The sequence below is a fragment of the Hippopotamus amphibius genome, chromosome 10 (genome assembly GCF_030028045.1).
Source record: "Hippopotamus amphibius kiboko isolate mHipAmp2 chromosome 10, mHipAmp2.hap2, whole genome shotgun sequence".
Classification (NCBI taxonomy): domain Eukaryota; kingdom Metazoa; phylum Chordata; class Mammalia; order Artiodactyla; family Hippopotamidae; genus Hippopotamus; species Hippopotamus amphibius.
In genome coordinates, this window is record NC_080195.1 from 76,448,293 (window position 1) to 76,462,438 (window position 14,146).

Consider the following 14,146-nt stretch of genomic DNA (forward strand, 5'->3'; position numbering starts at 1 on the left):
TGTATGTGTTCTTTGGAAAAATGTTTATTCAGGTCTTCTGCCCATTTTTTTAATCAGGTTGTTTTGCTTTTTTGATATAGAGTGGTATTACTCCTCTCTTTTAGTATATTTTGGATATTAACTCCTTATCATATTTGCAAATATCTTCTCCCATTCAGTAGGCTGGCTTTTTGTTTTGTTAATGGTTTCCTTTGTTGTGCAAAAGCGTTAAAGTTTGATAAAGCACCCTCCATGTCCTTTGGTAGATGAATGGATAAAGAAGATGTGGTATGGGGCTTCCTAGGTAGTGCAGTGGTTAAGAATCTGCCTGCCAATGCAGGGGACACAGGTTCGATCTCTGCTCCAGGAAGATCCCACATGCCACGGAGCAACTAAGCCTGTGCACCACAACTATTGAGCCTGTGCTTTAGGGCCCGTGAGCCACAACTATTGAGCCCATGTGCTGCAACTACTGCTCATGTGCCTAGAGCCCGTGCTCTGCAACAAGAGAAGCTATGGCAATGAGAAGCCTGTGCACCACAATGAAGAGTAGCCCCCACTCATCGCAACTAAAAGAAAGCCCACACACAGCAAAAAATACCCAACACAGCCAATTAAATAAATAAATTTATATTAACAAAAAAAGATGCGGTATAGATATGCAATGGAATATTACTCAGCCATAAAAAATGAAGTAAAATCTTTCCATTTGCAATATAATGGACGGACCTAGAGGGTATTATGTTAAGTGAAATAAGTCAGATAAAGAAGGACAAATACCATAAAATTTCACCTATATGTGGAATCCAAAAACCAACCAAACAAAACAAAAACAGACTCATAGATACAGAGAACAAACTGGTGGTTGCCAGAGGGGAGGAGGGCAGGAGTTAAACAAACTAGGTAAAGGGGATTATGAGGTACACATTTCCAGTTGTAAAACAAAAATGTCACAGGGATGTAATGTACAGCATGGTAAATGTAGTCAATATATTGTAATAACTTTGTATGGTGACAAATGGTAACTAGATTTATCATGGTGGTTATTTTGTAATGTATAAAAATATCAAATCACTATGTTATACATCTGAAATTAATGCAATATTGTATATCAATTATACTTCAATAAAAAAACTGGTTTATCTCAAAGAGCTTAGCCATCTGAAAACTGACTGAGTCCACATAAGAGAATGGTTTTATTGAGAATGTTTATAATGGATATTATTTTTAAAAACTTTCTATATGTTTACCTGAAGAATCTCTATGTAAAAGAAAAATTATTATATGTATGTGCATGTTTCTATGTGTGTCTGTATCTCTCTGTATGCGTGGATACACACATATAACTAAAATAAATTTCTAACATATTTGATTTAGAAAAAAATAAAGCAAATTTATTAGGAGCAAAATTTTGAGAATTGTGATTTTAGGCAAAATAATACCAGTTTTCCAATCCTCTCCCTCTCCCTTTATCTCTTTCTTAAATAGATCACCAGAAAATAAAGTTCTTTATACTTTATAGGAATCATTTTTTTCATCCTGTGAAGAAAAAGAAACTTGTCTATTTTTATGAAGGTAAATTTAATTTTATTTTTATCTTGTTGAATGCTCTATGAAATCCTGCGGCATTATCAAATGCATGCTATTGATAGTGTAAGAATTATGTGATTATTATTCCCTAATTTGTTTTAAATTATACAACTAAAGTCAGTCAACCAACTGTTACATTTCAATTAGTAGATTGTGCCTATTCTTACTTTTTTCCTCAACTCTCATTAAACTCTCATAGCCTAAAAATTAGGGAATTAAGAAGTATAAACAATTACAATTCACCATGGCTATAGATTCAAAGTATTTGGAAAATGAGAAGCAAACCTAATATTTGGGACTCTAACCAAAAATAAATAATTGAACAGTATTGTAAAAGTAACAAAAATGTAGAAGAAATACACTTTGTCATCTTACAAGTGATACTATGCAAAGAAGGGAATATCTTGATATGTTCAGATATTTCCTAAGTATATTGTACTGAAAGCTTTGTTATAACTTGAGACTAAGAATTACGTAAAACAAAAACAAAACAGATTCAAAAAAGAAGCAGTCCTCATTAAATAGAAAATGGAAGAAGTACATAGACAAAACTTCTTTGGAAAACTCAGAATTCAAAACAACATGTGTAAGACTAGAAGTATAAAATGAAAGTCAAAGCAAATACAAAGCAGCATCACACACAGAGGAAACAAGTGCACATTGCTAAGTGAATGAAGCCAATCTGAAAAGTCTACATACAATGTGATTCCATCTATGGGACATTTTAGAAAAGGAAAACTATGAAGAGAGTAAAAAGATCAGTATTGCCACAGGAGGGGGAAAGGGATGAATAGGCACAACACAGGGGATTTGTAGTGTAGTGAAAATGTTCTGTGTGATACTGAAACGGTGCACAGACACATTATGCATTTGGCCAAATCTAGAATATTGTACAGCAAAAAAAGTGCACTCTAATGTAAACTATGAACTTTAGTTAAAACAATGCATCAATATTGGTTCTTCAAATTTAACATACATACTATGGCATTGCAAGATGTCAATTATAGGAGAAAGGGAAAGGGGAGAGTATATGTGAATTCTCTGTACAGAGTGTAGTGTACTATATACTCTCTCCTCAACTTTTCTGTAAATCTAAAACTACTCTAAGAAATAAACTCTATTATTTAAAAAAAAAGACAAAATGGTGAGAGTCAAACTTATACATGGTAAAATATATTAATGGATAGAAACTGATGGGAAAAAAATTCTTCCATACTCAACGCAATGGGGTACCCTGGATTGGATACTGGATCAGAAGAAGAATATTAGTGGAAAAACTGACGAAATCTGAATAGTCTGTAGTTTAGTTAATAGTAATATATTAATGTGAGTTTCTTAGCTTTTAGAAATATTACCATGCTTATATAAGATCCTAACATTAGGAGAAACTTGTGCATATGGTAGTATATATGGGATCTACTGTACTAGCTTTGCTACTTTTTTGTACATCTAAAATTATTCCAAAATAAGCACAATTTAAAAACAAGCAACATATATGATTATGAAATAATCAACAGCTAGAATTAAATGTCCAAACACTACTGACCAGATTCCTTCTTCGCTCTGAAAGCTGGATGTACAAGAATGAGACAAAACATAGACGTATATTAGAAACTCCTTGTGGGCAGAGATTGTTTCTCACTCTCTTTCTACTCTAAAATGTCTAGTGGAGTAAGTGCTTATACTTGTTCAATGACTGATTCTTAGTTACCTAGAAGCAAATGAACAAATATCTTCTGAAGCCACTTGTTAGTACAGCTCGTGTTATATTAATTAAAATGACAGCTTTTTCTTTACTTGAGTCTCACTCACAGGGAAGCCACATTATATATTCCAAAAGAATATACATAAGAGGACCAGATTTTATTCAGATTCCAACAAAAATTTACTACTTTAGCAATTCAGAAGGCAAAAATATTGCTAATAATTTTAAGACATTTTAAATCTTGAGGATTTAGTGGCTAGAAGATATCACTTCTAACCCTTCTGTTTGAAGACTAATCACATTAAAATGACTTGCTAATTTTTTAAAAGATCTCAAAATATTCATTGGTTCTTATGAAAACTGAGAGTAGACGAGATTTGTTTGGTTATGAGCTAACATTTAAAAATACTCTTTCAATGCAAGTACATTTAGATTTAAATTTTAATCTAAGCTAAAATCAATTTCTAGTTGTCAGAGAATGAATTAAGAATCTTTACACAGAAAGTGACAGCTCAGTCCCCGGATCATAAATCAAGCTGTGATGAGGGGATATGGATACATGAGAGAATGGAGAGCTAATAATAATCCTACACAACTCGATTTTCTTCTTGGCCTTATGAAAGATCAGCATTTTTCAACTGCTGAGAAAAGTAGCTCAACACTGACTGATGTATTCCAAGATTTGTTTATTATTTAGGGTGCTGTTAAGGCAAGACACTCAGACAAAATAGTCCTGAAATTCTATGACGTATAGTCTCTCCAACATTAAATCAAATAACCTTGAATCATTCTTTAGTATTGTTCACAGACCAAGACAGAGAGGATTAATGAAAAGACCACTGAACACAGATTCAGAAAGAAATGATATGACCTTGAGCAAGTCACTAAGACTCCCTGAGCTTCAGCTGCTTGTCTGTGTAATTAAGGAATTGCACTAGATGACTGCTAAATTCCCTGCTGTCTCTAAAATTGATTACTCATTCAAATATATTCTATTGCTCCAAATAAGATAAAAAAACTTGCCCCCTTTATAAAAAAGTGAAGCAGCTCTATCAATAAACATTTTCACAAATTTCTACACAGTTATTTTTGGTTTATGACTATACTGTTGTTTACTTGCTTTTTCAACACGCAAGAGAATGGGTAAATTTAAATAAAAATTATCACTAACTCTACTTTAAAAAATGATTACCCATCCAACATTCAGGATACAGATGGCAAATGGTTCTAGGGCACAGTTTACAAAATTGATTCATGTCATCCATGAGCTTTAAACTCCACTGAAGACTTTTGAGAAAATACATAAAGTTTATGGCTACCAGCTGTCTTGATTTCCATGACATAGAATAAAGTATCCAAATGTAGACAGAGAGTTAAAGTTCTTTCAAACCATCACACTGCATCTCTCCTCTCTTCCTGCACTGGCTGAACTTCCCTAGTTGCTGGATTCATGGTCTCATAACTTCATGTTGAGAAGAGAGAGCACTCCTTCCATTTGTCTAAAGTTTAGCTTGTTCTTAGCCCTACACCTGAAAGAACATTAACTGGTATTGTCATATGGAAGGGAAATTTGATTACTTTTACTGAAAGAGCATCTTATGACCTCTCTTTTTTTCTTTTGCTTTATCTTCCTTAGTTTACTAATTTTCATTTCTACTGAATCCCTTAAAGGTCTTACAACTTTCTCAATTTGCTAAATTTGGCTTCTCTTTATTTTATGCCTTAATGATAAAAATGATCTGTTAATAAAAATTCTTTTTGATTTTTTTAGAATATCCCTTCTTGGAGGGCCAGCAAAGTAATGAAAATTTAACCTATGTCAAATCATTAAGCTATATAACCAAAGGAATAGAAAGCTGATCCTAGGTTCCTATAATCTATCATGGGAACTTTCACAATGATTTTCAACTGCTTTTTCTGACTTCTGTCTGTTCTTCGATTACAACATCCTCCATAATCACTTCTTTTTTTTTTTTCCTCAGATCTTTATTGGAGTATAATTGTTTTACAATTTGAATCAGCTGTATTTACACATATATCCCCATATCCCCTCCCTCTTGAGCCTCCCTCCAGTCCTCCCTACCCCATCCCTCTAGGCCATCACCAAGCATCGAATTGATCTCCTTATGTTATGCAGCTGCTTCCCCCTAGTTATCTATTTATATATTTGGTAGTGTAAAATGGAATATTACTCAGCCATAAAAAGGAATGAAACTGAGTTATTTGTAGTGAGCTGGGTGGACCTAGAGTCTGTCATACAGATTGAAGTAAACCAGAAAGAGAAAAACAAATACTGTATGCTAACGCATATATATGCAATATAAAAAACAGAACAAACAAACAAACAAACAAAAAACAGTACTGATGAACCTAGGGGCAGGACAAGAATAAAGATGCAGACAGAATCACTTCTTTAAAACACTGCCTTTGAATAATCTCCAATATCTTTAGTGGGGCATATAAAATCCATTGTAAGCTGATCTCAGTAACTTTCTAGGAACGTTTCATAGTCATTCCCCAGACGACCTTATATTCTAGTAACTCCTTGATGGGGGAACTTTCATATCCCTTATTCCAATTTTACTATCACTTAACTCATGGCTTTTCTAGTCTTTTGGTTTTCATGTTCTCTCTTTTATCATGAGCAGTGGATGCAGATGTATACATATCTTTAGTATTTACAAGTACTGAAGAGACTACATTAGCTCAAACTGAGCTCCGAGATTACATGAGAGAAACTTGAAGATTCTAAAATGAATCCCTGTTACAAAAGTGCTAAAAATATATTTCCCTGAGTTGCTGGTAAAATACCTTTTTTTGTTTTTTCTTTGTGTTTATTGTAAAATTCTAAATTTAAAAATATCCAGAGCTATATTAATCATGAATTATGCATAGTGCTGCATTAATTAAGAGTTTGGAATGAACTATAGCACTGTATCAAGCAGCAGCCGAATACCTTCACAAGTAACACCTGTCTCATTACAGCAGATAATGATTTTCTAGCACAGTGATTCCCAAACTTGAACAGCATCAGAATCACATGGAGGGCCTGTGAAAAACAGGTTGCTGAGCCCCTAACCCAGGATTTGTAATGTAGCAGTAGGTCTTGGTTGGGAGCCCAGAAATTTGCATTTCTAATAACTACTGTTTAAAAATTTAAACGAATTTCAATATACAGTTTTTTAAAATATATTTAACTATATGTGACTCTTTAGTTTAATATATATAGTTTTATATATACTGTACATACATAAACACACATATATATGTGTGGGTATACATATGTTAAACTGCATTATTAAAAGAATGAATAAAAATCACTTGTAAGCATAGGCTATCCAGAAAATTGAGTACACTATCCCCCTTGATGTTTTCCTTCTTATGTTTCATGTAAAGGGGATAAATGATTTTAGCAACTCCCAAGAAAACTGAGATATTACATTGATAATTTTTCTTCATGTATTTTCTTTATTCTTGAATAAAGTGAACATCACTAGCAGAAAAAACAAACAAACTAAACTTATGGTAATTAATGAGCTATGAAGTTTGCAGAAATACTTCAAGTGGTTTGTATTGTAAATATTATAATCTTTAAATGTTCTCAGGTCCACTGGCTATCATTTGGGACATGGGACTTATTTAAAAAGTGTTTTACACCATACCTTTTTACAGGCCAAACTTAATTTCTTTAAAAAAAATCTTTCAAAAGAAATTAACCACCAGAGACTAATAAACCTAAAAGTCAAAACCATTAACTCATGAAATTTTAAAAAAATAATTAAGGAGTAAAGTAAATAAGCAAAACTTAGGGGAAATTATTATTTTTATAAATACCCATCAAAATTCTTGACTTACACTTAGTGGAATGACAGAATGGAAACCTGTCTCCACTGGAGTATATATGTTATATTTATATCCTACATGCAAATGAAAACTGGGAAGCTTGAAAACATAGTGTTTATTCTAAGTATGCTCTTTAAAATATTAAAGGAACTGAACATTTCTTAGAAATACAGAAACTGATATTCATTCTGCCATGTACTATTTCGCACATGTAGCAACAAATTTAATTATGAAGTCATTCTTTTTTAAGCTTAACATCTATATTTTATTTTAATAACCATTCCTTTTTGATCAGAAAGTACATTCATTTGAAGCTACACAAAGTAAAAAATTCTGGTATCAAAAAGTTATTTTTAAAAAATGCTATCAATACAAAAAACCACTAGAAGCAAAACTTTGTTTTTGATTCGAATTTTTTAAAAAGCTACCTTAAAAAACAAATATGAAATGATCATAATACATTTGTGAAATATTTACATTCAAATTAGAGATGAGAGTTATTTAAATATATCTTAGCTTTTTATTTAACTTTATAGTTACTGTATGTTAAGTAAGAATCACATACCACAAATTTGTAAGCAAAGCTGAAATAAATAAAATTCATCCAAATATGTTCCAGGTCTCCTCTACTTTAAATCCCACAAAGCTATACCTCAAAGTAAAAGAAGCAAAGTATATTGTATGTCATATTTTAAAAATTCTAATCCAAACCCCTCAAAATATAAACAAACAATATTTTGATGTAGAGAGGAGGATTCACATAGAAATATACAACATTAGCAATGGAAAATATTTTCTATTTTTTTAAGTACTAATAAAAATTCTGTTAAAACAAATACAAGATAACATTTTAATTTTTATAAATTAAATGTTGCTAGAATAAATTCTATCTTTGCTGATTTCTGCCATTTATCCACACACTCCCTTCTTTTACAGTATATTTTGTTTTAAGGAAAGGTTAAAAAAACCTGTAAAACTTTGTCATGTTTTTCTAATTGATCAGACAACCTTCCTTAAAAGGTCAGCACAATAGGGGAAAGTGACATTTAAAATATATAGCATTGTTCATTCTAAGCAGAAAAATTTCAAATGACCAAGAATCACATATCACACATGTCAAAAATTTGATTTTCCTGGATGGACTATTCAGCATATGAAGCAGAATTTAGACTGTGATTCATCAAGGCAAAGTCCCAGGTGGTTATTGCTGACACCCAGTTGTCAAAATATTCTTCCCGCATTTCAGATACCATTCACAAAGTAAAAGTTAGAAATCCAGTAGGTAAGATTTTTAGAATCCAGACTTCACAAACAGCAATAATTCCAATATCAAAGGCAATTTATACTATACTGGAAACTTGTTTTAGAGAGTATTTTAATTGTTTCCATTACTCTCTATTATTCACTCAATTCTGAACATTTCTAGTTTTGGTTAAATGGAATTTATTTGCAGGATCCTGGCTTTTTACCCTTAGATGACAACCTATATAATTTTCAATATAGAGCTCTCTTTCGTTAGTTTTCTTTTTTCAGTTAACTTCCTACTCATAGGCTTGTAGTATTTTCTAAATATATTTAACTAACTAGCTCTGCTAGTACAAAAAATAACATATGTAGTATAGACATAGACATATATCTATACTATTATATGTTTGTATATTATATAAGTACATGTATAATATACACTCATATATAATATAATATATACACTATAGTATGTATATATATATATTATAATCTTACTTAAGTTTATGCCAATGAATAGAGAATGAAGTCATTAACAGACACCATTTAAATAACAGACTAGAAATCATCAAATTTTCTCAACAAATGCAAAATCGGTATTAGTTTAGTTATCCTTCCTTATTTTGGAAAGCTTTTATTATGCATTTATTCAGATAACTTTAATTTATGGACAACTAATCCACGAACTTTAAATGAGGAGAATAAAAGGGAGAATTTCATAAAATGGGTATTGGTCTCAAAGAGCTTTCAGTTTCCAGGCTGAAATAAATATCAATGAAATAACTGCAATAATGTATAATTACAAGCTCTGGAGGTACAACAAAGAACAAGGCAGATGAGCTTAATAGGTGTTATGTCCTAGCCTGGGGAGTGGCAGAAGGGTAGCATATGAGAGATAAAAGGTCTCCTTGAAGAAGAAATATTAATATTTTTGAGGAAATTCTAAGAAATTCTAAAAATTCTTAAAAATTTAAAATAAACTGGACACCCAATTTACTTTATGGTGATTCTTTCAATTCAAAATGTAGTTGAAGATTATATGCAAACTTTTATCTGTGCAGATTCAATGAAATAACAATCAGGTGCTGTCAAAGGCAATATTTTGGGCTTTTAATTGAGAAGAGGTGTTTGCTGGCACCTCAGGCAATACTATCAGTTTTCCTACTCTAAAATTCAGCTCCAGGACATCAAGTGTAGACTGAGATTTAAGCAGACATATCAATGAATTTAGCAAAAGATTTTGGATTAGAATGGCAAAACCGTAACATTTACCTAAGATTAAGAAATGATATTTGTATACCTCTTTTACATACATTAGAATATATATACATATACATATTCATAATTAGATATACAGCAACATCTCATTTGTTCAACTGTCATTCACTCTAAAGTGCTGTGACATAGAAATTACTGTTACCCTTGTTTAAAAGTAAGGATAAATGTTAATGAAGGTTAATAGGCCTGTTTTAGATCATACTGCAATAAATGATAGAATTCAAATGCAGATGTGCCAATTCTACATGATGTGCTTATTCTCTTTTTCTATTCTGCATGTTATCATCATACTAAAGCACAAAAAAAGATCACCTGGGAAAATACAAATAACACTGTAGGATAGAATTATGTATTGCCATAGACTCGATTTAGAAATTAGGGTATCTGACCAGGATATAAAACCCTGGATTCTACCAGGAGGCCTTTAACCGGAAAGTATGAGAAATACAAAGAGTGGATTAAACAAGGAAAGCATATTCTTCTATGTAACTCAGTGGTTCTAAGATGTCAGGGTTCCAGGCTGGTCTCTCTAATGCTCTCTGGGCTCCACCTTTCTGGCCATTAAGGCAGTGCAGGTGCTCCAGACTGGACACTGGGCCATCACGGGGCAAACCCAGAGGCACAAAGCACCTGGCCTCTCTCCATTTCTTCTTATTGGAAGGAAACCTTTCCCAGAAGTCACCAGAATTCTGTTCCAGTCTCACTGGCTTTACTTACTCTTGTTTAAACCAGTCACTGGCAAAATGACTGTAATGATCATGATTTGCTCTCAGATAAATCAATATTCACCCTGCAAAGTGGCAGCGGGGTCATATTCCAGGAACACATGGGAGGGTGAAGACAGAATAAATTTCAGTATTGCATCAGCAAGGAAAAGCCAGGAAACAGATACTGGATGAGCAACCAATGGGGCCTCCATTTGCCGGATGAGTGTTTTTTATTTAAGAGCATTATCGCTGTGAAAACACCGAAAAACAGCTAAGGAAAACGTTAGGGGGGGAAACTTAAAAGAATTGAAAAGAGGGGGTGGTATAAAATTAAAAAAAAATCTACAATTGCTGATTTTGAGACTTCTCATTTTAGACTATTCTTTCTCTGCACCCCGCCTCCCAACCTTCTCTTCATTCTCTTCTCCTTACTTGAGTTTCTTTGAGTCAAGGTTCTTGATTCCTTTGTACTGCTTAACCATCGTATCAATACTATCCTAAGGGAAAACTACGTAGCCTACCTCCCTCTAACCCCTTCTCTGTAGTGATACACAGACTAAGATGTTGTCAATCAATCAATGAATTTAAGTACTAGTTACGTGCAAACCAAGGACTCTTTCTAGGTTGTAATCCAGAAATATATATGAGCTTTCATATGTGTTAATTGTCCTCTAAATCAAAGAATATTCAAACTATTGGATTATTTACTAAAATTTCTGAAGATAATTAAGCCCAGAATTGAAAAAATATAATTCATAGTTTACAGGGCCAGAGAAGGTTAATTGCTTGTCTAATTTACTAAAGTGAACAAACTTAGTACCAGAAAATAACTGTGTCAAATAAAACTCTTTAATTGAACAATGAATTGCTGTTCATGACCCCCTTGAAAATTTCAGTTTACAAGCTTGAGTATTATTTTCATGAAATTCATTTAGAGAAAACCAAAGTTTCATTACACTTCTTCATAGATACTTGTTTGGGGAATTTGTCCCATGTCAAATACTATAGTACCATACTTTTCTACCAGGTTTCTTCTAAGATTTGAAGCACCACTTAAAAATAGAGATAGAAATAATCTTCCCAAGAAAATCACACAGGTTAACTGTAAGGTTTTACATGTGAACATACCTCTGGGGAAGAGGGTAAATAGAAGTAGAAAAGAATATATATGAAGGAACGGGTCACTCAACAATTTTCCCCAAAATACATTAATTTTATATAGCTCATATGATACAATCATTCCATGAAAGATTCATTTCAAATTTGGAATGAATTATTGGCCCATTTCTTAAAATTTATATTTCAAAAGATTTGGAATTTAGAGCTTCTACTGGGAATGTGGCTGGGACTTGGAGAAATTGCTGGCAGTCCCCAAGATTTTTTCAGTGATCACAGCTCCTGATGCAGCTCCATTATCCATCTCCGAAGCAAGGGTTTCTCACCCTGGATGCTGTCATTTTGGACCAGATCATTCTTTGCTGCCCTCTTCTTTGTACAATGGTTAGCAGGACCCCTGGTCTTCCACACTAGATGCCAGTAGTGCCCTGCCTCCCCGGCTGTGACAACCAACACATCTCCATACAAATATCCCCATGGGACAAAATTAAAATTGCCTCCTCCCTTATTCACCCTCTCATTATATTGAGAACCACTGCCCTAAATCAAAAGTGCAGGATTTTCCACGTTGTTTGCGACAACATGGATGGAGCTTGAGGACATTACACTAAGTGAAATAAGCCAGACAGAGAAAAACAAATACTGCATGGTATCACTTATATATATATATCACTTATACAAAGCGTAGAAAAGTAGTTACCAAGGGGTGGGGTGTGGGAACTAGGAAGAGGTTGGTAAAAGGGTACAAACTTTCAGCTGTAGAATGAAAAAGTCCTGAGGATCTAATGTATAACATGGTGACTATAGCTGATAACACTATATCATAAAATTGAAATTTGCTGAGAGAGTAGAACTTAAATGTTCTCACCAAAAAGGAGAAGGAGGGGGAGGGGCGGGGGAAGGGAGAAGGAGTGGGGGTGAGGGAGAGGAGGAGGGGGGGAGGAGGAGAAGAAGAAGAGGGGGAGTGGGATATTTCAGTGATTCAGTATGATCTGACGTTGTTATAATTTTTTCCTCCAAGGTTTATATTTATATTTTAGTTAACCTGCAAACAGATGCCCTTCTACTTATTAGAGTTAATTAGTTAAAACAATAACGAGTTCAAAATTGTTTCCAGCTATCACTTCATTTTTTATGGAAAAGTTTGCATCATAGATATCACTACTGATTTAACTATCCACTCCCTTTAAAACCAAAACAAACACAAAATTCCTCTATCCTTGTCAAATTGAATGACAATTACTGGGCAATAAAAATAAGTAATTGACTCTAAATGCAGAAACAATCGTACAAGCAAAGATGTTAAGTCCCAAATTTAAATTAACTCAAAAACTGAGCTTTCACGCAAGAATATCATCAGTTTCTCAAAAAGAAATGAATATTAATGTCACATTTTCTAAATTAGTGCCACTTATTTCCTCATGGACATTATGGTTAAGATAATATAGGGGGAAGATTTAAAGGGAAAATGTATTACAAATCACCCCAGGACAACAATTCCTATAGTTGAATTTTCTTTTTTTTTAATCTTTTGAGGCTTAAAGTATTATAAACATCATGATCTGTTGGGGAGATTTTTTTTTCTCCTTGCTAGTTTTAATGATAAGCTTGGATAGCTTGGCTAGCTGTTCTAGGCCATTTAATACATCTGAAATAGTGAGGTAACAGCTGCAAGATCAACCAGGAAAGCAGGAAGAGGAGACCAGAGCACCTGAGGTCAGCTTTGAGGCTAAAGGAGAGACTGAAAACTGTTCATGAGAAAACCATAAGCAATTCCTAAGAGAAAGGAGGTAGGAAATTGGGCGAGAGATGGGAAAAGTCAAAAGGCCAGTTACCCTGAGGAGTGTTTCTTAAATTTAATGTGCTTAGGAGTCACTTGGGACCATGTTAATATGCAGATTCTGATTCATCTGGGGTGGGACCTAAGAGGCTGTATTTCTAAGAATCTCCCAGGTGTTGACACTGCTGGTTGGTGTACGTGCACATGCGTGTGGCAGGGTCCTAGAACATCCCTCCCCATCTAACATTTCTCTGGAAGTAAGAGTGTTACCTTTGTTCATCATAAAATCTATGAGATTAACAAGGTAAACGGATTCATTTCTCCAAATTCTCAATATGGAGAAACATGTTGTCTTTATACCTTCTTTAAAGGAAAACATGAGGTAGACTGCTGCTTTGATATACAAGTTAACTATATATATATAGTGTCAGTATGGTTTTTGCTTTTCCTATCTCCTTAGGCAGCAAGTTTCTATGACATGTTATCTAATGGAGTAATGAAAAACTCAAATTTCTAAAATCAAAATTAAAGTTACGTTTGAGTTTTGGACGATGAGTTTTAAAATGAGTTTTCCAGCTCAATCCTGAGTTTCAATTCATTCGTTATGACTACCCAGGATGTGCTTTTATCCTAACTGTTTGATTCCTTTTACACCTATGGGAAAACCAAACCCTGGCTTACTTCATACTCTCCCCCGCTAAGCAACTAAACAAGGCCTGATTATGTGATAGATTTTGGCATCGTGTCAATGTCAAGGTGCACCAGGAAGAGAAGCAGATACAAAGATGACAGATAGATGAAGTATCCCTGATGCAAAACATCCGTTGGTAAAGAAGAAGCTGGTAGTAAAAATTAGCATGTTTAGGCACAAAAATCTAAAGACTGAATACCAATACTGAATTG

General features: G+C 33.5%; 1 protein-coding gene across 2 annotated transcripts in view; it reads right to left on the reverse strand.

Moving 5' to 3' along the window:
• The window catches only part of EPHA3 (EPH receptor A3), a 352,548-nt gene that overhangs the window by 318,883 nt on the left and 19,519 nt on the right, over positions 1–14,146 (reverse strand). The window lies entirely within an intron of this gene.